This window comes from Pistacia vera, unplaced genomic scaffold (assembly GCF_008641045.1).
Source record: "Pistacia vera cultivar Batoury unplaced genomic scaffold, PisVer_v2 Contig645, whole genome shotgun sequence".
NCBI lineage: Eukaryota > Viridiplantae > Streptophyta > Magnoliopsida > Sapindales > Anacardiaceae > Pistacia > Pistacia vera.
This window is the reverse complement of record NW_022196496.1, coordinates 142,604-168,957: the sequence shown is the minus strand read 5'-3', so window position 1 is coordinate 168,957 and position 26,354 is coordinate 142,604. Positions and strand designations below refer to the sequence as shown.

Here is a 26,354-nt window from a genome sequence, read left to right as displayed (position 1 = left end):
GCTCTTAAACTTGCCAAACCACTTTAAAAATTGTCTCTTGTCATCGCTCATTTTTGCTCTTTAATTATTTAATTACTGATTTTCATTAAATCACGCACACATCCGTTCCAATTCCACTAAGGTCAATCGGATCTCTCAGGTTGGTGTAAATTTTCGTATCAACACCTTTTATGATTAATCATTGCAAGTTTTATAAAATTTTAACTTTAAAATATACATGAATGACTGGTAAAAAAAATTCATTAATACACTTATCGAATAATTGCCACAATGCAGATTGATTTTACAGAAGAAAACTTATAACAGTATGTGTACAAACATCATTATAATTGATAGACAAGATACAGCTGTGGATATAATTAACTAATGCTATATACATCACCACACAACACATCCCATTGACTATTAAGAACACTTAATAAAAATCCACCAACCAAATAAGATAGCATATAACTAATGAAGAAAATAACCTAGAACACACAAACATACTTAAAACATTCTAGTCAGAGCCAAAGAGAACATTATTTACGATGGGACGAGCTCTACACATAACCTCCAATGCTTTGGCTTTGGGCATGGTGATGCCTCTTCCTTCTTCAGACATATCAACCATTTCCTCATTAATCCTTTCCCACTCGAAACACTGAATCAACGACCCCAAAGCCAATCCCACAACACGCTGAGCCAGACCTGCTCCAGGACACGCCCGCCTTCCTAGTCCAAATGGCATTATTAGCTTGTGGGCCTGACCTTCTTCATTGTAAAACCTCTCGGGCTTGAAATTGTTTGGGTCATCCCACAGCTTGGGATCTCTATGAATGGCCCATGCATTGACCAATAAAATTGTTTCTCGTGCCACATCGTATCCCCCTATGGAACAGTCACTGGATGACGAATGAGGAACCAGAAGTGGGGCTGCCGGGTATAATCGAAGGGTCTCTGATACAATACTTTGAACATATTGCAGTTTAGATAGATCAGGTTCATCCATCAAACGATATTGGCCAATTTGATTGTCTAATTCCGTTCTTGCCTTTTTCAATGTTTCCGGGTGATTCACCAAATTGGACATAGCCCATTCTAATGTAACTGCTGATGTATCTGTTCCGGCTAATAACATTACCTATACGTGTAAATTGAATAAATGATAAGTTCCAGAACGGAATATCTGATTTGATGAAACAATCAAAACTTTGGTTTCATAAAGAATCTGGATGAACCGTGTGTATAAAGTGGGTTAAAGATCATGTCATGATTTTCCTCATATTTATGTAGATGACATATTATTATGGAAATGATTTGGTATGATGACTGAAGTTAAGATGGGTTGTCAAAAGCTTTCTCAATGAAAGATTTAGGAAAGCAAATTACATCCGAGGAATTCGCCTCTATAGAAATAGAGCGAAAGATGTGATAGGGTTATCTCAGAGCATTATAGAGAAAATGTTGAAAAGTTCAACATGCAAACTCCAAAAGAAGTTTTTTGCCTTGTGGTCATGGGACTACATCTTTTCTAAGGATATAGTCCTGAGACGATTAGGAGTGACAGCGGATGCGTAATATACCCTACGCTTCGCGTAGGTAGTCTTATGTACGCAATGCTATGTACAAGGCCTGATATAGCCTATGCTATAAGTATTGCGAGCAGATATCAATCAAATCCAGGAGAGAAAATGTAACAATTGTTGAAAACTAGTACAGTGCATGCATGATAACAATGTAAAAATTGGGCCCAAAGTTTTCTTTTCATTATATCATGTGTCTTTTATACATAAAGAGTGCTGTTTACAAAATGTATTTGAAAAGACAAAACAGGGGAAACAGTGTAGCTATTTCTCTCGCTTGCCGACGCCCCTCCGACTGCTTCATCACCTAGATCCTGCATCCACAAAGGAAAATAACGGGGTGAGCACAAAATAATGCTCAGTAAGTAAACCCTCTAATGTCTGTCCCGTATAACTCCTAATTCTTTCCTTTTCTAATTCTATTTCTGTTTCTTGTTCTGTTTCTACTAAATACCATGGCCTCATCTTACCGGAGGTACGGCCGGATGGCGTTCACCACAGCACCATCTCACTCTCCATGACTATCGGTGGAATTCACATAGTACCAACCCATTCTTAGGGACTACCAGTGGGGATCACAAAGCACCTACTCGGTTTTCCTAACTATCGGGTGGAGACCACTTAGCACCTACCCGTTCCTCATGACTTTTGGGTAACGATCACCAAGCATTAACCCGTCTCTAGTCACTGTCGGGGGATGATCACAAAGCATCAACCCGCTTCTCCTATAATTGGATGATGATCACAAAGCTCAAACCACTTACTAATAACTAATCGGTAGTGATCACAAAGCATCTACCCCTTTCTATTACTCATTGGGTGACGATCACAAAGCATCAACCCATCTCTAAGGGCTATCGGGTGATGATCACAAAGCATCAATCCGATTCCCATAACGGTCGGGTGATGATCACAAAGCATCATCCCAACTATACTACTCTTCTAATTCATTCTATTGTAGCATTTTTTCAATGCTCTCTACCTTAGAGTAGTTATACCCCAAGCTCTCACTACTAGGGTAATTGCATACACAATTTTCTTACACTTTCTAGGTCACTTTTCAATGCACAATTAGTGCCTATGGATGGTTCATCTCTACCAATGCACTTAGAAATGCCAACATGCAATGTTGCAAGAATTAAGGTTTACTACTCACACTCAAACCTCTATTAGGCATTTCATCAAACACTCATGTGCACTATAAAACTCTATTATAGCAATGATTCTAAACTTTTTCTCACCCATCCAAAATGGGAAAAACCCTTCACAAAGTCATAAAACCTGTCAAAGAAAGCACTTCCAAATAGGGTTCCATAACACCCCTTCAATTCCATCTCAAACTACCTTGCCAACCCAACACTCATTTCTCATATTTGCAAGAAATAAGCAATCACAAGCATCAAATTCTCTATTTAAGCCTTCATTCATGGCATATCACATGTACATCACATACACACATCATTTCTATCAAAACCTAATCAAGAAAATTCATAAATCTCAACTTGGGTTGGGTTTTACTTACCTTGTTATGGAGAGACTTCACAAGTTCTTCCTTTCACTTGTTTTGCTTGACTTTTCCTCTACTCTTAACCAAAAGAATAAAAACCCTCAAACTTCAATATGGGTTAAAACTCCCAAATCACTCAATTTAAGTAGAAATCCTTACCTTAGGAAGCCTTAGGTTGCTTTTTCTACCCAAATCACTTCAAAAACCCTTGGAAATCCTTGATCAAAAGAAAAGAGAAGTTGAGAGGAGTAAAGATGGTGAGTTGCGTTTTTGGAGAAGAAGAATGAGGTTTTTCTGATTCTAATTCCTTTTAATGAAAAATATACACAATCATTCCCATTTTGCCCTTACTCTTCTTTGGAAATCCATCCATATCCTTTGATTCATTACAAACTCCCCCATATCAACATATTCTCCATGAAAATCCTCACAATTAACTCCCACTTTTCCTGCTAATTAGCGGTAGAATGGTCAAATTGCCCTTAGGGAAGAAATATCTAAAACTTGAGCACATTTTAATCGGCCTGTCGCCGCGGCGAAGAAAACTTCTGTCGGCCGCGCGAAACGTCCAGAGAGTTTCCGGTGGTTTCAACACATCTTCGCCGCGGCGAAGATTCTTCTTCGCCCCGCGAAGCTCGGCATATTACACTTCTTCTATTTAAACCCATTTCAAGGCAATTTCCACACAACACTCAAACTAATACTATCAAACATATTCCCAAAACAACTCAAATGAGGGCGAAAGAGGAAACAATAACTACGTACCTCAAGTGGGGCGTTACAGAAACATTGGTCAGTAGTTAAAACAATCTTTAAGTACTTGGGAAGAACTAAAGATTTTACTGAGTTATGGAGTTCGAATTTAAAATCCAGGGATACTCAGATTCTGATTTTCAATCAGATGTGGATGATAGAAAGTCTACATCCGGATTCATCTTTACATGTAATGGAGGAGCAATTAGTTGAAAAAGTTCCAAACAATCGACCACTGTCGACTCACTACAGAAGCTGAATATATTGCAGCTTCAGAAGCAGCACAAGAAGGTGTGTGGATACGCAATTTGTACCTGAACTTGACGTGGTTCCAAACATGAGTTATCCGATACCTTGTTTTGTGACAATAAGGTGCTATGCACAAGCAAAGGAACCAAAAGCGCACCAAAAATCAAAACATATTCAGCGTAAATATCATATTTTGAGAGAGCTTATTGAAGCTGGAGAAATTTGATGCAGAAAACACCTTCAGCGGATAACGTAGTTGATCCACTTACTAAGCGATGACACAGAAGCAATTGGATCATCATCTTGAGAAGATGGGTATTAGATACCACAACGATTGCTCTAGTGCAAGTGGGAGTTTTGTTATGTATGCCCTACGAACCAATCGTGTCATCAGTTCCAGGCATTATGTTTTGTATATATGTTAATGTATATTTTGTATACATTTTATTTATTAATAGAAGAAAATGTTCTTATTTCACATATGGTTTATTGCTTCTTTATATATATGTATTACGGTGTGAAATGTCCGGATGTCTCTTTAGAGATCAAAATCATCAAAGTTTTCCCACATAGATATTTAATGGGCTAATTCATATACTGTAGTGCCGTCGTGTAGAATATCATGTGATGGTATTAGTGTGGGTGATTATAAAGTTATATCACTAGGGCATTAGCATGGATACGCAGTTAGTGAACAGTTTATCCATATGACCATTTATGATGAATCACATGGACATTTAAAATGTAGTCAATGATTTTATCATAAGATCGTACTAGTATATTATTAATCCTTAGACCTGAGGATATCACGATTGATTCTGCATAAACGCATACGGTTCATACGGTGTATATACACGAGGCTAATCATGCCATGTTTTAATAAGCCGTTTGGCCATGTGTTGTTTATGTGTGAGCAAGTGATAGTCAAGATGAGATCCGTTACTTGGTATAGATTGACATCAAGTTCCTAGAAAATGTCAAGATACATTGGAAAATGGAATCTCCGGCCGGGGTATATAAAATGTTACATGAAAGGTTGTTTCATAGTGACACGTTCCATATGTATTGAATTAAAATTAAGATAAGATTTTGACATACCATGAATCCATTCTTAATTGGGATTAGATACAGAAGGATTTGATTATACAACGTGTGATTGTAAAAGTTCGTTGGAGTATATCTTCATTGTGACTTAGGGGTTATGGAGCATTGCTAAATGCCACCATAATCAGTGGGAGTTTTGTTCTAAGAGTTATGACAAAACATATCGAATAGACTGTGATATTGGGCCCACGCTGGCCACAGTGAACCTAAGAGGTCACACATAAACTAAGAGAATGGAGAAATAGCCAGAGAGATTTGTTATCCAAGGTTGGCTAGCACCTACCGAGGGTGATGAAGTTATTTATATTAATCATTTTCTTTATATAAATTGGATTTTATAAGGGGTTGTAATTGTAAACATATACAACTTTAAGGATTAAATTGTTATGTAAACAATTTAAGAGTTAAGTTGTTAATTTGATTAATGTTATCCAATGTTATAATTTAAAGAAGTTTAACAACTTCAAACAATTATGGAATTGTTAAGGAAGTCAAAACAATTTCAATTGTTACAAGGATTCCTATATAAAGAAAATGATATATCAATTTTTGTGTAGAGATCAAAATCTCTAAGAACCCTAAATCTCTCTCTTGGCCAAATTTCTTCTTCCCTTGGTGTGGATAGTCTTTTGCTTAATTCTCTTGAAATTAAGAGTCTCCAAGGTTGCTAAGGACTTAAGGTAACATGTCTACCTTACTTATTTCAATTTGATTGAATTTTGTTTTTAAACTATGACTATACTTGTTATAGTATGATATGCTTGATTCTCCATGCATCCATCTTTCACTCTCATCTGCATGAAACAAGAATGAGTCAATGTATCAGAATAAGTCAATGTAGAAGCTAGGACATTGAAAGTAACACATCTCACTCTGTTCGTCACAAACCATCGTCTTAAACGACCTTTTAGAGTAGGTGCCCTAGAGCCAATCGATTATTGTAAAATTGATCCTGTAATAATGTTTATTTATCAATAAAAAGGCATATTCTTCTATATCGTGTATGTAATGATAAATATCCTTAGGGTGGTAGAACCATGATGAGGGTATCAAGTGTTTCAAATCTTGATAGTGAGAACCCTATATCACATATGTGGCCATTCTAGAAACGTCCGTAGCCCTAGTATTATTATAACCAAGGACACAGATATCGGTAAGACTATCATAGTTGTTGAACGACCCTGTCGAAAGACAGTGACTGATCTACTTGTCAAGTTGTTTTCCGACAACCTGGTGTACGCATGGGTGCTTGTTAGAGGCAAGTTCACTGGACAGACCCACCAGAGGATTCCATATGGATGGTAACCCCAATTTCTATGGAATAAATCCTCTAACATGGTGGTGCATGTGACCTTAGACTTGAGGTCACTGGAGCGCCTTGTGCACTGATTAGTTTAGTTTGACCCTAGCCTAATGGAATTCTATATAGAGCTGTCAATACAATAGTGATTGGCTGCATCAAGGAGTGTATCAAGACTATGGTGGTTCGACAAAGGATTCATCGCTCCCGGGTGCAAGAGAAGTTATCTCACGACGTAATTCAGTGAATGGCAATGACACTAAAACTGTGGCCACAACTCAATCCAATTTATTATTTCGGTCATTGTTCCAATAACTGAATACATAGATATCGAGGATAACTGAGGTTGACACATTTCCTGTACCTTAGTCTCGATGAGATAACATATGATAAAGATTTTGATTGTACGATAACCATATCGTTGACAGGTAGCTGTTTCGCTGAATCTGAATCTATCAAGTGGCCATGATGCCTTGGCTAGGGCCAATCTTGGTCTGTGAGTAGTGAGACAATTAATTGGTGTTAATCGCGCGATACTCACTGCTGATATGATAAGAGTCTATGGGTCACACACTTATAGATAATTTAAGAATTGTTTTTGTGAAGGGTATTTTCGTCTTTTAGATAAAGGGTATTTTGGGTAATCTTATAGTGTAATTAAATTTGCTGAGTTGTTGTCTCATTTAATTTTAATATTAAATTAAAATTAGTAGATTAATATTTAATACATGTGCGCATATATTTAATGATTATTATTATAATTAAATGTTATATAATATATTATATATGATTGATTAATTATTAATAATCAATCAATTATAAAATAACCGTAAGGGTGTGTTTGGTTGCAAGGATGGATTACTTAAGAGTCCATGGCTATTCTTATTGGGATTGGGGTTTTTAATTAAGTGACACTATATAGTGAAACTTAATTAAAACATATTAATATAATAATATCATTCATTGATTAAAAAGAAAACCCTAGCCACCTTTTCTTCTCTCTCTCTCTCATTTTTCTAGTGAGTGAATCAAATTTTTTTTTATTCTTGATTCTTGAAGCATTCTATTAGTTCTAGCAAAATTATAGCAGGTTCTACAATTATCTTCGGTGGTGACGACATTCGTGTGATTCTCTTCTTGAATCGACAAGCGAAATCAAAGTATTGAAGGAGCCTCCAAACGTTGGTAATGTGCTCTTAATCCTTGTATGGATTATTTACTATGATTTATATTGTACAAATTTTTTGTTTATTAAGTAAGCAATTCTATCTATACCCGGATCTTGGCATAGAAAGTGATTGATTTTTTGTTTTAATTTGTGATTTTTCTACAGCCTTTTCGAGATCAATCACTATCAGACCCGCCTCAGTCACAACAACTGATGGGTGGAGTCACAACTACATCCTCCACCCTCCTCTCCTCCCTATTTTGAGAGTTATTTTTTGCTTTTTTTCGCAACGCCTTGCAATTAACTCACTCGTACTTGGGATGGTAACTTCTTCATAAGTCCTTCTACAATCGTAAATTCCTTAATAGTTAGTGGGTTCAGGCTTGACTACCAACAAAATATGATTGCAATAGCAAATGAGCAGCATGTTCCACGTCTGCTTGAACAAAGGGAAGGGGGTACCTCATTGAATCTCCCCAACTCCAGCCCGTATGTGACTCGCCCTTAAATGACCTCCTCCAACACCACTTGCCAATCCTCTGCTCCTTTGGTATGGCAAAAACTCTCCAGTTGGCACTTCCAAGCCATCTGCACTCTGCCCAATCAGTTGTAATCAGGATTTGCAAAGGAAAAACTGAATAGACTTTAGTAATCAAAATACAAGTCAAGAATAGTTTCTCAACGGTTGCTCGCTAATATAGGGATCTCGCCCTAGCCTCTCTCTCTAAAGACTATTTCGCCCCTTAAAGAAGTGCTCTTTCCAATTTTTTCACTCGACCGTAGATTGGTTACAAGGTTGATTTAGTCATGCCTGAGTGTCACTGTGTATCTACCCTTATCTTTGTCCTGCTCCTTCAAAAAATATGAGTATAACAACTCGTGCAACCCAAACATTACTTGGTTCTACAACAGAGAACCTCCAAAGCCATCAGCAGTCTCCACCCATTTGGCATGATTTGGGTTGGCACCAATCATAAGGGTTTAGCACCTTCCCGACGGACAAGGTATTGGAAGTCTTATCTCATCACGGAACCATTTCCATAGACACTCACCCAACCTTTGGCTTTCCAGTCAACCCTCTCGTACAACTTGGGTATCCTTATTTCAACTGATTCAGAATATGGTATAGTGTCCTGATCTTCCACCATCATTCTCCTTCAACAAGGGTGATAGTCCATATTCAGTACCCCACTGCCAATCGTCTCGACTCCCCCTTCGAATCACCATTAGTAGAGGGCAAGTCTTCAGAACCATTAGAATCATCAGAGTTCTTGTTTCTGTAGTTCTCCTGGTCTCCCGGTGGTTTGAGTAGCCGGAGTTGATGTCTTTCTTTGTGGTTCCTATTCTGGTCCCCTGTTATCGAGCTTAGTTTTAATTCCTTTGGTCATTCCTTTCCTACTGATGATTCTCCGCTCCTACACACCTTGCCCATCTAAAATATCTTACTATAATCAGTACCACTCAGCCTAGGAGCAACTACACTTAACCCCCTCGGTGCCTACAGATACTCTCCACCTCTGGCATCACACCATGTTAGGGCTCCCTCGTACTCATTGCCACCCTCCATACCTGCCTACTCGACCGCCCGACTCTGACTACGACATTGAAGTTCAACAATCCACTCCTTTTCCACTCGACCCGAGCGAACGACTAATTCTCGCGAGGCTAAGTCTTATCTTCAGCTCCAAACGCACCCACTCATCCAAGGCACCGACTACCTAATGCTTAACTTACTGGTTTTAGCCCAACTCTCAAACACACTCAACTCGGTTAGGACAACCGAGTGACCACACCCTAACACTTTCCAACTCACAATCTGGTTCTCTCCACTCAGTCTGACAAACCGGATGACTTATGTGCCTTAGCTCCAATTTGAAAAACTTCAATCTCCAGCCCTCAATCAACCACCTCACTCAACTCAGTCAAGCAAACTGAGACGAGTAGAGCCGTGGAAACCTTATGTAAATCGATTCCATCTTTTTCTCCCCCAAAACCTAAAAACTCCAAAAATCAACCAAAATACACAGTAAACGGCTTCAAAACCCAAAACCTCTCCCTTTAAACACTAAAGAAACCACAACAAATCAATCTTGAACACTCAAAACTCCTCCAAAAACCAAATCACCACCAAAACTCCAGTTCAAACACAAATAACCTCACGCCTCCTCTTCATCAAACCTTCTAAAAAATCTACTAAACCTCACCCAAACTTCCTCAAAAATACCAAAAACACAAGAAAGGCTGAAAGGAAACAAAAATAGCAAAAAGAGGTAGTGTTTACAGTGAAAATGGCTGAAATCGTCAAGATCTCCTCACCGACACAGAAGAAGTAATGAAATAGAAAAGAAAAAAGAAGGAAGAGAAAAATGGAGAGAATGGCAATGAACAGTTGCTTCTGCACCTTTAATGACAAAGCTAACACAAGGGTACATGTGGTAAACTCTGATTAGTCATCAAACAATGCGGCTCTTCGTTTCCCACCAAGCACAGAAAAGAGATCTCAACCGTACACATGTCGCAAGATAAGTTACTTAGATTTGCATTTCTCGCTCAAAAATTTAAGGTTCCACGTCTACACGTTTGTAGAGCCTTAAAGGCGCCAACCAATTGCTCAGTCTGCCCGACCGAATGAAATTATCAACCTATGATACAAGACACTCACTCCACCACTTAGTCAACTCAACCGAATGGGTAATTGGAAGAAATTCGACTTGATATTGCGAACCAGGAGAATATCCTTGAAGATTTTGCTATCCTACTCACTCAACCAAGCACCAAGTGAATGCTTCTCACAGAATCATTTTCCTCTCCTAATGAAATTAATCCTAAATTACTTTGGCATCATAGATTAGGTCATATAGGAGACAGAAGAATAAACCAGTTAGGAGAAAGTGGACTTTTAAGTTCATTGGGTTTAGAACCTTATTCGACCTGTGAATCTTGTCTTCAAGGAAAAATGACGAAGTCACCCTTTAAGAGTAAAGGGGAAAGGGCCAAAGAATTGCTGGAATTAATACATACAGATGTATGTGGACCATTTAATGAAATGGCCAAAGGAGGTTTCCACTACTTCATTGCCTTTACTGATGATTATTCAAGGTATGGGTATTTGTATTTAATGAAATACGAATCAGAATCTTTTGAAAAGTTCAAGGAATTCAAGGATGAAGTCGAGAAACAAACTGGAAAGAGTATTAAAATTCTATGATCAGATCGTGGAGGTGAATACTTAAGTACGAAATTTCGAGATTTTCTAAAAGAAAATGGGATTATATCACAATTAACTCCTCCATTTACACCACAACACAATGGTTATCTGAAAGGAGAAATCGTACTTTATTGGATATGGTGTGATCAATGATGACTTTTATGGACTTACCGATTTACTTGTGGGGGTATGCCTTACAAACAGTAGTGTTTATTTTAAATACAGCACCATCTAAATCAGTCCAGAAAACACCATATGAAGTGTGGTATGGCAAACCACCTAGTCTTAACTATTTAAAGGTCTGGGGTTGTCCAGCTTATGTCAAGATTATTAAAATAGACAAGTTGGACGTAAGATCTGGAAAAAGTCGATTTATAGGATATCCTAAAGAAAGTTTAGGATATTATTTTTACTTCCCTACTGATCAAAGAATTTTAATCAGTCGAAATGCACATTTCCTTGAGAAAGAATACTTAGAAGAAGGAGGTGCAGGAAGAAAATTTGAACTCAAAGAATATTTCGAAGAGTCTTAAATCGATCATACTCAGATAGGTGAACCAGATCAAGAACCTTCAATGCATGACATAATGGTTCCAGCCCGTAAATCTTCTAGAATATCTCGACCTCCAGAGAGATATTATGGCTTTCTACATGAAAAAGTTTTTGAATCTTTTTCAGTGGGAGAAGTTGATCAAAGAGATGATCCTAAAACTTATGAAGAAGCGATATTAGATATCGATTCTGGAAGATGGCTAGAAGCGATGAATTCTGAAATAGAATCCATGTACGCTAATCAAGTTTGGACACTTGTTGATCCTCCAGAAGGAATAGTTCCTATTGGTTGTAAATGGGTCTTCAAGCGAAAAGTTGGCGCAGATGGAAAGGTAGAGACCTATAAGGCTAGACTGGTAGCGAAAGGTTATACTCAGAAACAAGGGTTGGATTATATTGCAATGCTTAAATCCATCAGAATCATGCTAACCATAGCAGCACACTATGATTATGAAATTTGGAAAATGGATGTCAAGACCGCGTTCCTCAATGGATTTATTGAGGAAAACATATATATGCAACAACCTGAAGGTTTTGTATCCAATGCTGAGAGATATAAAGTGTGCAAATTGCATAGATCCATTTATGGATTGAAGCAAGCTTACAGAAGCTGGAATGGAATATCTGATTGATGAAAAATCAAACTTTTGGTTTCATAAAGAATCTGGATGAACCGTGTGTATAAAGTGGGGTTAAAGATCATGTCATGATTTTCCTCATATGTATGTAGATGCCTATTATTAATGGGAATGATTGGTATGATGACTGAAGTTAAGATGTGGTTGTCAAAAGCTTTCCATGAAAGATTTAGGAGAAAGCAAATTACATCCGAGGAATTCGCCTCATAGAAATAGAGCGAAAAGGATTGATAGGGGTTATCTCAGAAGCATGATATAGAGAAAAATGTTGAAAAAAGTTCAACATGCAAACTCCAAAAGAAGTTTTTTGCCTTGTGGTCATGGGACTACATCTTTCTAAGGATAGAGTCCTGAGCTGATTAGGAGTGACAGCGGATGCGTATATACCCTACGCTTCAGCGTAGGTAGTCTTATGTACGCAATGCTATGTACAAGGCCTGATAGGCATATGCTATAAGTATTGCGAGCAGATAATATCAATCCAAATCCAGGAGAGAACTGGAACAATTGTTGAAAAATAGTACAGTGCATGCATGATAACAATGTAAAAAATTGGGCCCAAAGTTTTCTTTCATTATAATCATGTGTCTTTTTATACATAAAGAGTGCTGTTTACAAAATGTATTTGGAAAAGACAAAACAGGGGAAACAGTTGTAGCTATTTCTCTCGTTGCGACGCCCTCGACTGCTTCATCACCAGACTGCATCCACAAAGGAAAAAACGGGGTGAGCACCAAATAATGGATCAGTAAGTAACCCTCTAACTGTCTGTCCCGATTATAACTCCTAATTCTTTCCTTTCTAATTCTATTTCTGTTTCTGTTTCTGTTTCTACTAAATACCATGGCCTCATCTTACCGGAGGTACGGCCGGATGGCGTTCACACAGCACCATCTCACTCTCCATGACTATCGGGGGGATTCACATAGTACCAACCCATTCTTAGGGACTACCAAGTGGGGATCACAAAAGCACTACTCGGTTTTCTAACTATCGGTGGAGACCACTTAGCACCTACCCGTTCCTCATGACTTTTGGGTAACGAGACCAAGCATTAAACCGTCCTAGTCACTGGGGGGCATGATCACAAAGCATCAACCGCTTCTACTAACTATTGGATGTGATCACAAAGCATCAAACCACTTATCTAATAACTAATCGGGTAGTGATCACAAGCATCTACCCCATTTCTATTAATCATTGGGTGACGATCACAAAGCATCAACCCATCTCTAAGGGCTATTGGGTGATGATCACAAAGCATCAATCCGATTCCCAAACGGTCGGGTGTGATCACAAAGCATCATCCCAACTATACTACTTCTAAATCCTTCTATTGTAGCATTTTTTCAATGCTCTTACCCTTAGAGTAGTTATACCCACAAGCTCTCTAACTTAGGGTAATTGCATACACAATTTTCTTACACTTCTAGGTCACTTTTCAATGCACAATTAGAGTGCCTATGGATGGTTCATCTTACAAATGCACTAGAAATGCCAACATGCAATGTTGCAAGAATTAAGGTTTACTACTCACACTCAAACCTCTATTAGGCATTCATCAAAATCATGTGCATATAAAAACTCTATTATAGCAATGATTCTAAAACTTTTTCTCACCATCCAAAATGGGGAAAAACCTCACAAAGTCATAAAAACCTGTCAAAGAAAGCACTTCCAAATAGGGTTCCATAACACCCTTCAATTCCATCTCAAACTACCTTGCCAACCCAAAAACTCATTTCTCATATTTGCAAGAAATAAGCAATCACAAGGCATCAAATTCTCTATTTAAGCTCATTCATGGCAATCACATGTACATCACATACACACATCATTTCTACAAAAAACCTAATCAAGAAAATTCATAAATATCAACTTGGGTTGGGTTTTACTTACCTGTTATGGAGAGACTTCACAAGTTCTTCCTTTCACTTGTTTTGCTTGACTTTTCCTCTACTCTTAACCAAAAGAATAAAAAACCCTCAAACTTCAATATGGGTTAAAACTCCCAAATCACTCAATTTAAGTAGAAATCTTACCTTAGGAAGCCTTAGGTTGCTTTTTCTACCCCAAATCACTTCAAAAAACCCTTGGAAATCCTTGATCAAAAGAAAAGAGAAGTTGTGAGAGGAGTAAAGATGGTGAGTTGCGTTTTTGGAGAAGAAGAATGAGGGGTTTTCTGATCATTCTTTTAATGAAAAATATACACAATCATTCATTTTGCCCTTACTCTTCTTTGGAAATTCCATCCTATCCTTTGATTCATACAAACAACCCCATAAAACATATTCTCCATGAAAATCCTCACAATTAACTCCCACTCTTTCCTGCTAATTAGCGGTAGTAGAATGGTCAAATTGCCCTTAGGGAAGAAAATATCTAAAACTTGAGCAACATTTTAATCGGCCTGTGCCGCGGGAGAAGAAACTTCTGTCGCCGCGGCGAAACCGTCCAGAGAGTTTCCGGTGGTTTCAACACATTTCGCCGCGGCGAAGATTCTTCTTCGCCCCGCGAAGCTCGGCATATTACACTTCTTCTATTTTTAACCATTTCAAGGCAATTAATCCACACACACCAAACTAATAACTATCAACAATATACCAAAAACAACTCAAATGAGGGCGAAAGAGGAAACAAAACTACGTACCTCAAGTGGGGCGTACAGAAACATTGGTCAGTAGTTAAAACAATCTTTAAGTACTTGGGAAAACTAAAGATTTTATACTGAGTTATGGGGTTAGAATTTAAAATCCAGGGATACTCAGATTCTGATTTTCAATCAGATGTGGTGATAGAAAGTCTACACGGATTCATCTTTACATGTAATGGAGGAGCAATTAGTTGAAAAAGTTCCAAACAATCACCACTGTCGACTCCACTACAGAAGCTGAATATATTGCAGCTTCAGAAGCAGCACAAGAAGGTGTGTGGATACGCAAAATGTACCTGAACTTGACGTGGTTCAAACATAGTGTATCGATAACCTTGTTTTGTGACAATAAGGGCTATTGCACAAGCAAAGGAACCAAAAGCGCACCAAAAATCAAAACATATTCAGCGTAAATATATATTTTGAGAGAGCTTATTGAAGCTGGGAAATTGATGCAGAAAACACCTTCAGCGGATACGTAGTTGATCCATACTAAAGCGATGACACGAAGCATTGGATCATCATCTGAGAAGATGGGTATTAGATACCACAACGATTGGCTCTAGTGCAAGTGGGAGTTTGTTGTGTATGCCTACGAACCAATCGTGTCATCAGTTCCAAGGCATTATGTTTTGTATATATATGTTAATGTATATATTTTGTTATACATTTTATTATTATAGTAGAAGAAAATTTCTTATTTCACATATGGTTTATTGCTTCATTTATATATATGGATTACGTGTGAAATGCGGATGATACAATCTTAGAAGATCAAAATCATCAAAGTATTCCCTACATAGGTATATTAATTGGGCAATAATATTACATAGTAGGCATGTTGAATGCCTCTGTAGAATATCATGTGATGTATTAGTGTGGGTGATTATAAAAGTTATATCACTGAGGCCTTAGCATGGATACGCAGTAGTGAACAGTTTATCGCATATGACCATTATGATGAATCACATGGACATTTAAAAAGTAGTCAATGATTATCATAAGATCGTACTAGTATATTATTAATCCTTAGACCTGAGATATCACGATTGGATTCTGCATAACACATACGGTTCATACGGTGTATATACACGAGGCTAATCATGCCATGTTTTAATAAGCCGATTTGGCCATGTGTTGTTATGTGTGAGGACAAGTGATAGTCAAGATGAGATCCGTTGACTTGGTATAGATTGACATCAAGTTCCTAGAAAATGTCAAGATAAATTGGAAAATGGAATCTCCGGCCGGGGTATATAAAATGTTACATGAAAGGTTGTTTCATAGTGACACGTTCCATATGTATTGAATTAACAATTAGATAGGATTTTGACATACCAGAATCATCTTAATTGGGATTAGATAACAGAAGGATTTGATTATACAACGTGTATGATTGTAAAAGGTTCGTTGGAGTATCTTCATTGTGACTTAGGGGTTAGGAGCATTGCTAAATGCCTACCATAATCAGTGGGAGTTTTGTTCATAAAGTTAGACAAAACATATCGAAAAGACTGTGATATGGGCCCACGGCTAGGCCACAGTGAACCTAAGAGGTCACACATAAAAACTAAGGAGAATGGAAATAGCCAGAGAGAGTTGATTATCCAAGGTTGGCTGCACCTACCGAGGGTAATGAAGTTATTTATATAATCATTTCTTTATATAATTGGATTTTATAAGGGGTTGTAATGTAAACATATAAACAATTTAAGGATTAAATTGTATTAAACAATTAGAGTTAAGTTGTTAATTGTGATTAATGTTAATCCAATGTTATAATTTAAAGAAGTTTAACAACTTCATAACAATTATGGAATTGTTTAAGGAAGTCCAAAACAATTATTCAATTGTTTACAAGGTTCCTATATAAAGAAAATGATATATCAATTTTGTGTAGAGATCAAATCTCTAAGAACCCTAAATCTCTCTTGGCCAAATTTCTTCTTCCCTTGGTGTGGATAGTCTTTTGCTTAATTTCTCTGAAATTAGAGTCTCAAGGTTGCTAAGGACTTAAGGTAACATGTTCTACCTTACTTTTCATTTGATTGAATTTTGTTTTTAAACTATGACATACTTGTTATAGTATGATATGCTTGATTCCAGCATCATCTTTCACTCTCATCTGCATGAAACAAGAATGAGTCAATGTATCAGAATAAGTCAAGTAGAAGCTAGGACATAAAGTCAACATTCACTCTGTTGTCCAAAACCATCGTCTTAAACGACCGTAGAGTAGGTGCCCTAGAGCCAATCGATTATTGTAAAATTGATCCTGTAATAAATGTTATTTATCAATAAAAAAGGCATATTCTTCTATATGTGTATGTAATGATAAATATCTTAGGGTGGTAGAACCATGATGAGGGTATCAAGTGTTTCAAATCTTGATAGTGAGAAACCTATGATCACATATGGTGGCCATTCTAGAAACGTCCGTAGCCCTAGTATTTATAACCAAGGACACAGATAATACGGTAAGACTATCATAGTGTTGAACGACCTGTCGAAAGACAGTGACTGATCTCACTTGTCAAGGTTGTTTGCCGACAACCTGGTGTAAAGCATGGGGCTTGTTAGAGGCAAGTTCACTGGACAGACCCACCAGGGATTCCATAGGATGGTAACCCCAATTTCTATGGAATAAATCCTCTAACGAATGGTGGTGCATGTGATCCTTAGACTTGAGGTCACTGGAGCGCCTTGTGCACTGATTAGTTTAGTTTGACACTAGCCTAATGTAATTTATATAGAGCTGTCAATACAATAGTGATGGCTGCATCAAGAGTGTATCAAGACTATGGTGGTTGACAAAGGATTCATCGCTCCGGGTGCAAGAGAAGTTATCTCACGACGTAATTCAGGAATGGCAATGACACTAAAACTGTGGCCAAAAATCAATCCAATTTATATTTCGGTCATTGTTCCAATAACTGAATACATAGATATCGAGGATAACTAGGGTTGACACTATTTCTGGACCTTAGTCTCGATGAGATAACAGAGATGAAAGGATTTGATTGTACGATAACCATATCGTTGACAGGTAGCTGTTTCGCTGAATCTGAATCTATCAAGTGGCCATGATGCCTTGCTCAGGGGCCAATCTTGGTCTGTGGTAGAGACAATTAATTGGTGTTAATCGCGATACTACTCACTGCTGATATGATAAGGAGTCTATGGGTCACACACTTAGAAGATAATTTAAGAATTGTTTGTGGAAGGGGTATTTTGTCTTTTAGGATGAAAGGGTATTTTGGTAATCTTATAGTGTAATTAAATTGCTGAGGTTGTTGTCTGCATTTAATTTTAATATTAAAATTAAAATTAGTAAGATTATATTTAAATACATGTGCGCATATATTTAAAGAATATTATTAATAATTAAATGTTAATATATATATATATATTGATTGATTTAATTATATTAATAATCAATTAAAATTAAAATACTGTAAGGTGGTGTTTGGTTGCAAGGATGATGAACTTAAGAGTCCATGGCTATTCTTATTGGGATTGGGGTTTTTAATTAAGTGACACTATATAAGTGAAACTTAATTAAAAATATATAAAATAATAATATCATTCATGATTAAAAGAAAACCCTAGCCACCTTTTCTTCTCTCTCTCTCTCATTTTCATAGTGAGTGAATCAAAGAATTTTTTTTTATTCTTGATTCTTGAAGCATCTATAGTTCTAGCAAAATTATAGCAGGTTCTACGAATTATCTTCGTGTGGACGACATTCGTGTGATTCTCTTCTTGAATCGACAAGCGAAATCAAAGTATGAAGGAGCCTCCAAACGTTGGTAATGTGCTCTTAATCCTTGTAGGATTATTTACTATGATTTATATTGTACAAATTTGTTGTTATTAATATGTAAGCAATTCTATCTATACCGGATCTTGGCATAGAAAGTGATTGATTTTTTGTTTTAATTTGTGATTTTTCTACAGCCTTTTCGAGATCAATCACTATCAGACCGGCTCAGTCACAAACGACTGATGGGTGGAGTCACAACTACATCCTCCACCCTTCTCCTCCAGTTGAAGAGTTATTTTTGCTTTTTTCGCAACGCCTTGCAATTAACTCACTCGTACTTGGGATGGTTAACTTCTTCATAAGTCCTTCTACAATCGAAATTCCTAATAGTTAGTGGGTTCAGGCTTGACACCAACAAAATATGATTGCAATAGCAAATGAGCAGCATGTTCCACGTCTGCTGAACAAAGGGAAGGGGGTACCTCATTGAATCTCCCCCACTCCAGCCCGTAGGTGACTCGCCCTTAAATGAGCCTCCTCCAACACCACTTGCCAATCCCTTGCTCCTTTGGTATGGCAAAAACCTCTCCAGTTGGCACGTCCAAGCCATCTGCACTCTGCCCAGACAGTTGTAATCAGGATTGCAAAGGAAAAAACTGATAAGACTTAGGAATCAAAATACAAGTCAAGAATAAGTTTCCAACGGTTGTCGCTAGATATAGGGGATCTCGCCTAGCCTCTCTCTCTAAAGACTATTTCGCCCCTAAGAAGAAGTGCTCTTTCCAATTTTTGTCACTCGACCGTAGATTGGTTACAAGGTGGATTTAGTCATGCCTGAGTGTCACTGTGTATCTACCCTTATCTTTGTCCTGCTCCTTCAAAAAATATGAGTATAACAACTCGTGCAACCCAAACATTACTTGGTTCTACAGACAGAGAACCTCCAAAGCCATCAGCAGTCTCCACCCAGTGCATGATTTGGGTTGGCACAATCATAATGTGTTTAGCACCTTCCAGACGAGACAAGGTATTGGAAGTTTATCTCATCACGGAACCACTTCTCATAGACAACTCACCCAACTTGGCTTTCCAGTCAACCCTCTCGTACAACTTGGGTATTATTTCAACTGATTCAGGAATATGGTATAGTGTCCTGATCTTCCACACATCATTCTCCTTCAACAAGGGTGGATAGTCCATATTCAGTACCCCACTGCCAAATCGTCTCGACTCCCCTTCGAATCACCTAGTAGAGGGCAAGTCTTCAGAACCATTAGAATCATCAGAGTCTTCCCTACACATCCCTGCCCATCTAAAATATCTTACTATAATCAGTACCACTCAGCCTAGGAGCAACTACACTTAACCCCCTCGGTATGCCTACAGATACGTCTCCACCCTCTGGCATCAACACCCTTGTTAGGGCTCCCTCGTACTCATTGCCACCCTCCATACCTGCCTACTCGACTCGCCCGACTCTGACTACGGCATTGAAGTTCAACACACACTTTATTCCAATCGACCCGAGCGACGACTAATTCTCCGAGGCTAAGTCTTTCTTCAGCTCCAAACGCACCCACTCATCCAAGGCAACCGACTACCTAATGCTTAACTTACTGGTTTTGCCCCAACTCTCAAACACACTCAACTCGGTTAGGACAACCGAGTGACCACACCCTAACACCTTCCAACTCACAATCTGGTTCTTCCACTCGATCTGACAAACCGGATGACTTATGTGCCTTAGCTCCAATTTGAAAAACTTCAATCCCAGCCCTCAAACCACCTCACTCAACTCAGTCAAGCAAACTGAGAAGAGTAGCGCGAGTGGAAACCTTAGTAAATCGATTCCACTTTATCTCCCCAAAACCTAAAAACTCCAAAATCAACCAAAAATACACAGTAAACGGCTTCAAAACCCAAAACCTCTCCCTTTAAACACTAAAGAAACCACAACAAATCAATCTTGAACACTCAAAATCCCTCCAAAAACCAAATCCACCAAAACCCCAGTTCAAACCAAAAACCTCACGCTCCTCTTCATCAAACTCTTCTAAAAATTACTAAACCTCACCCAAACTTCCTCAAAAATACCAAAAACACAAAGAAAGGCTGAAAGGAAACAAAAAATAGCAAAAGAGAGTATGTTACAGTGAAAATGGCTGAAATCGTCAAGATCTCCTCACCGAACAGAAGAAGTAATGAAATAGAAAAGAAAAAAGAAGGAAGAGAAAAATGGGGAGAGAAATGGCAATGAAACAGTTGCTTCTGCACCTTTAATGACAAAGCTAACAAAGGGTACATGTGGTAAACCTGATTAGTCATCAAACAATGCGGCTCTTCGTTTCCCACCCAAGCACAGAAAAGAGATCTAACCGTACACATGTCGCAAGATAAGTTACTTAGATTTGCATTTCGCTCAAAATTTAAGGTTGCCACGTCATACACGTTTGTAGAGCCTTAAAGGCGCCAACCAATTGCTCAGTCTGCCCGACCGAATGAAATTATCAACCTATGATACAAGACACTCACATTCAACAACACTTAGTCAACTCAACCGAATGGGTACATTAGGAAGAAATTCGACTTGATATTGCGAACCAGGAGAAATCCTTGAAGATTTTGCTATCTCTACTCACTCAACCAAGGCACCAAGTGAATGCTTCTCCAAGAAATCAATTTTCCTCTCACTCAGTTTGGTTTGATGCATCCGAGTGAGGACAACTTCAAGGGATGTGCCTCACGTCCTCTCCGGTTCGATGCACCGAATGGAACACACCTTCAAGGAACCACACATCTTTCACTCGGTTCGATGCACCAAGTGAGGGTGCCACTGGATATTTCGCATGCCCTCCCTCGGTTCGATGCACCGAGTGAGGTCTTTGCTTATTGCATTTCTCACTTAGCTCGATGCGCTGAGCGAGAACAAAATTGCAATCTACATACTCACCCATTTGGCTTGGCACACAAGTGAGGCACCTTCATACGAGAAATTTTACTCAAGACCCGATTCCATGAACTGAAGACCTGGCATCTACATTGATACTCGCATATCTGGATAGTCAAACCAGCTGAATACCCCTTCACGCAATAGTAACTACTCTCTAAGCTAAGTACTCCTTAACTTAGAGAGTGGGGGGCAAACTGTTAGGGATAAAAAATGTCCTCAGCCTCAATGGGCTCAAAAGCTAAACACCTTCAATGGAGCTCAGAGCCTTGGCCCCATTCTGGTGGACCCATAGCAGAATTTATGTAATGGGTCAGTCCATTACACCACTAGGCTAACAATGATGAACTCAAATCACTAAGGCCTTGATTCAAGGCCCACCTTTAGTTTATCTGAGCCTAGGCCATTGATCCAAGATCACTTACTGGGCCTAGGGTTTACTAAACCCAAGGCGTCTACATCCTATTTTAGTACTATCCAGATTCCCCTAGGAAATCCACATACATCATAATTCGTCTAAGATCGAATCTTAGACCAAATAGGACTCTCTCCTACTAAGGCAAGTAAATGAAGACTTTCTTGTTCACTAAACCTCAACCATTATGGAATTATAGCCTGTAGGATTTAGAGATCTACAATTGCTATATAAACAGAGGTCTGCCCTCTATAAGGCATTCAACATTACACCTTCAAACCCCCTAATTCACCTTTGAGAGTTTTACATCGCCACGTAGTTTAGTCCAACTAAACTTTTGGTAACCTCTCTTTCCCTTACCCTCGCTAAATTAGCTCATTCAGCCTGCTGACTGAGTGTCAGAGTGCCTACGGAAAACACCACCTTAGTGTTTTCTGTTCGCTTCAACTTATATCTTTGTGTGTGCAGGTGCAGTAGATTGCTAATGGCCTCAAACTCACAAGATCATAACCCCCCATTCCGTAACCGTAGATTTTACCATGTACAACTGTTTTTAGGGACTAGGCAATGTTTTAGGAAAAGATCATCATTTATAATTCTCATTATATAAGAGAAATAGTGGACGTAGGCTCTTAAACTTGCCAAACCACTTTAAATTGTCTCTTGTCATCGCTCATTTTTGCTCTTTAATTATTTAATATATGATTTTCATTAAATCACGCACACATCGTTCCAATTCCACTAAGGTCAATCGGATCTCTCAGGTTGGTGTAAATTTTCGTATCAACACCTTTTATGATTAATCATGCAAGTTTTATAAAATTTTAACTTTAAAATATAAATGAATGACTGGTAAAAAAAATTCATTAATACACTTATGAATAATTGCCACAATGCAGATGATTTTACGAAGAAAAAATTATAACAGTATGTGTACAAACATCATTTAATTGATAGACAAGATACAGCTGTGGATATAATTAACTAATGCTATATACATCACCACACAACACATCCCATTGAATATAAGAACACTTAATAAAAATCCACCAACCAAATAAGATAGCTATAACTAATGAAGAAAATAACCTAGAACACAAACATACTTAAAACATTCTAGTCAGAGCCAAAGAGACATATTTACGATGGGACGAGCTCTACACATAACCTCCAATGCTTTGGCTTTGGGCATGGTGATGCCTCCCTTCTTCAGACATATCAACCATTTCCTCATTAATCCTTTCCCACTCGAAACACTGAATCAACGACCCCAAAGCCAATCCCACAACACGCTGAGCCAGACCTGCTCCAGGACACGCCCGCCTTCCTAGTCCAAATGGCATTATTAGCTTGTGGGCCTGACCTTCTTCATTGTAAAACCTCTCGGGCTTGAAATTGTTTGGGTCATCCCACAGCTGGGATCTCTATGAATGGCCAGCATTGACAATAAAATTGTTTCTCGTGCCACATCGTATCCCCCTATGGAACAGTCATGGATGACGAATGAGGAACCAAGAAGTGGGGCTGCCGGGTATAATCGAAGGGTCTCTGATACAATACTTGAACATATTGCAGTTTAGATGATCAGGTTCTCATCAAACGATATTGGCCAATTTGATTGGTCTAATTCCGTTCTTGCCTTTTTCATGTTTCCGGGTGATTCACCATTGGACATAGCCCATTCTAATGTAACTGGGATGTATCTGTTCCGGTATACATTACCATAAGTGTAAAGAATAAATGATAAGTTAAAAGGAGAGTAAAACTAAACAACTATAAAATTGGAACGAAAGTCTTATTGGTAGCAAAAGATAGATTTAGGTTATAACAAGACGACAACGATCCCTCTTGATATATATAATATATATATATATATATATATAATAAATATATATCTCGTGTACGTGAAAGATCTACAAGTGAAGTTCTGTGCATAGAGATAAGGTTCAGCTGAATGATAACCTAGCTCTCTATTTTAATCGTTAGCCACTCATTATGATAATGACAACGACGCACTAATAGCGCATGCAATTACCCGCCAAAACCTAAAGATAATTAAATAAATCTACAAAAAGAAATTGACTAACCAGTATAAGCCCTTTGATGATTTGATCCGTGTAATACTCTGGCTGTGATTCTTGCAAGTAAGCAGATGATCAATCATTGTATCATGCTCTCTAAATTACTCTTCTTACATCTATGCTCATCAATTAAACCTTGCAAAAACCGTCAATGTTTTAATTAGCCTAAAACTGTTTCTGAAGATCACCACCGTCAATCCAATTCAAGATAGGCAAGAAATCTCCTGGATTCGACACCCCACCATATGTTGTAGCCTCCTTACACATTTTCCTAACATCCTGCCTCTTCTTATCCTCCACTTCATCACCGTAGTACCGCTTCCTGCGACCATTTCATCATAATATTAAACGTTAACTCTGAAAACATTGTTTTAAGCTGCACCTTTGAAAACTCTTCGCGAGACCCGCAAGACAGATTTTTCAGCAGCCATTTGATTTCTTCCCTTCTAATGGATAAAACATGTTAAGACGATTTGATGAGAATACTTCAATGGCAGTATGCGACGGAGGTTGCGCCAGTGATCCCCATAGGGGGATTGCACGAGAGTGGTGTAGTTATAGGCAAGGTGCTTGCCCATGAGTAACTTTGGGCGGTTGGCAAAAACGATGTCGTTCTTGTAAAGCATTCCTCCGCTGCTGATAATGAGGATACAATTATCATAGGGCGGAAGCCGAATCGAAGGGACATGATAGGACCATTTTTGCGATAGCTTGTGCAAAGCGCGATGGACAGGGGGTTTTATGAGGTGAAAGTGCCCAAGAATCGGTAATGAAGGTGGGCTAGGGGGAAGATTTTTGCGGCTTTTTCTTGATTGAAAACAACAGCTTTAAAGCGAGAATGATGAGAGAAGAGAAAGAGATGAGTAGAGGATGGTTGTGTCTTCCATTTTTGTCTTGCTAGGATTCTTGTAATGATTTTTTCAATATGTGGATTGTGGTGACTGATGAAGTGATTTTATAGAGGCAGTGAGTCAGTGACTGTGCTGTAATGAATATAGCAATAGTCCAAGCAAAAAAAAAAACTTTAGAGTTTTAGTCAATTATCTAGAAGGGCCGAGTTTGGATAGATTTGATCTCTTCTATGCGCGCATACATCATATATGCCGTGTGCTCTTAATCGATTGGGTAAAACAATGTTTATCCAAAATGGATCTCTCCCCTATTATTTGTTTTTATTTATCTGTTCCTGTGCACAAAAGGCAATTGCGGCTACGACCTCTCTGGCAGTTATATTGCTGGTTGCGTAATTCTGCCCCGAAGAAGATAAAAAAACTACATATAGGAGACAAAACGAGACAATTTAAAGTATGTATAAGTATCAATATAATAATAAATCAACAAGAAAATCACATAACTTGTCAATAAAAGCGAAAACATGAAAAATGAAATTGTTATTACACAGTATCTTGTGCATGCACTAACATAAATGACTACGTATATGATTGCGCACTCTGCGGATATATTCTCTTTGAGGTGATGATGTTACGTCAGCGAATACGCAGATAGACTTTGAATAATGAAATTAAAATGTCCGTCGTAACTCCGAAACTAATAATAGAAATCAGCCCTTCCTGACCAAATTAACATGGATCAGAAACAGACATATATATTAATTTTACTTTTCTGCTTACGCATTCTCATGCGTATGTAAACAGAAAACCAATAACGCTGATGCGTATGTAAAGAGAAAACCAATAACGTTGATGCAGTTTCTGTCGGGTCGCAAGTCCATGCTCACGTGATTAAGACAAAGAAAATTATAGATAAGTCGTATTCAGTCTGCAAAGTGTGACCAGTTACTAAAAAATTGCATCTCCATAAAAACTAGGGGCGTGCAAGAACGGACTGGATTCGGAATCGGAACCAAAATTGATAGATATTCGAGATTTTGGTTCCTATCCAGAATCAGCCCTCACAAGATAGGTTCCAGTTCCAGAATCCAAATCGAGATGCATGTACCCAGATAAGAAACAAGACTGAATTATAATTTTTGTAAACTGTTAGAGGTGTATTTGTAATTTTAAACAGTTTATTTGTCATTTTTTTAAAAGTAAGGGGTAATTAAAATTAACCCAGAATCGGAACTAGAACCTACGGTTCCTAGCTTCTAGGAATCGGAACTAGCCGATTCCGATTCTAGTTCCAAATCTAAGAAATTGGCCGATTCCAGTTTCAATTCCTTTGAATTTGGATGGGTACTCAGAGCCGTCCACCCCTAATAAAAACAAGCAAAGACAACTTATTTGGTGGTTTTTGTTTTGTTTTCATATAAGATGAATTACACATGACATGAAGGCTCATGATAAAACCCCACATATTTCAAACACAACGTAGTCTGTTAAACTCTTAAAACAAAATAGGTAAGGTTCACAGCTGGTTCTCCCACTTAACAAATAGTTTCAGGAAGAACGAGCCCATGATGTGCATGCTTTACACATTCCCAAGGGCTCC

At 38.2% G+C, this 26,354-nt stretch overlaps 1 pseudogene; it reads right to left on the bottom strand.

Annotated features, from left to right (window-relative positions):
- Window positions 1-242: 242 nt before the first annotated feature.
- LOC116111587 lies at window positions 243-24,725 on the bottom strand (annotated as a pseudogene).
- Between the last annotated feature and the right edge of the window lie 1,629 nt (window positions 24,726-26,354).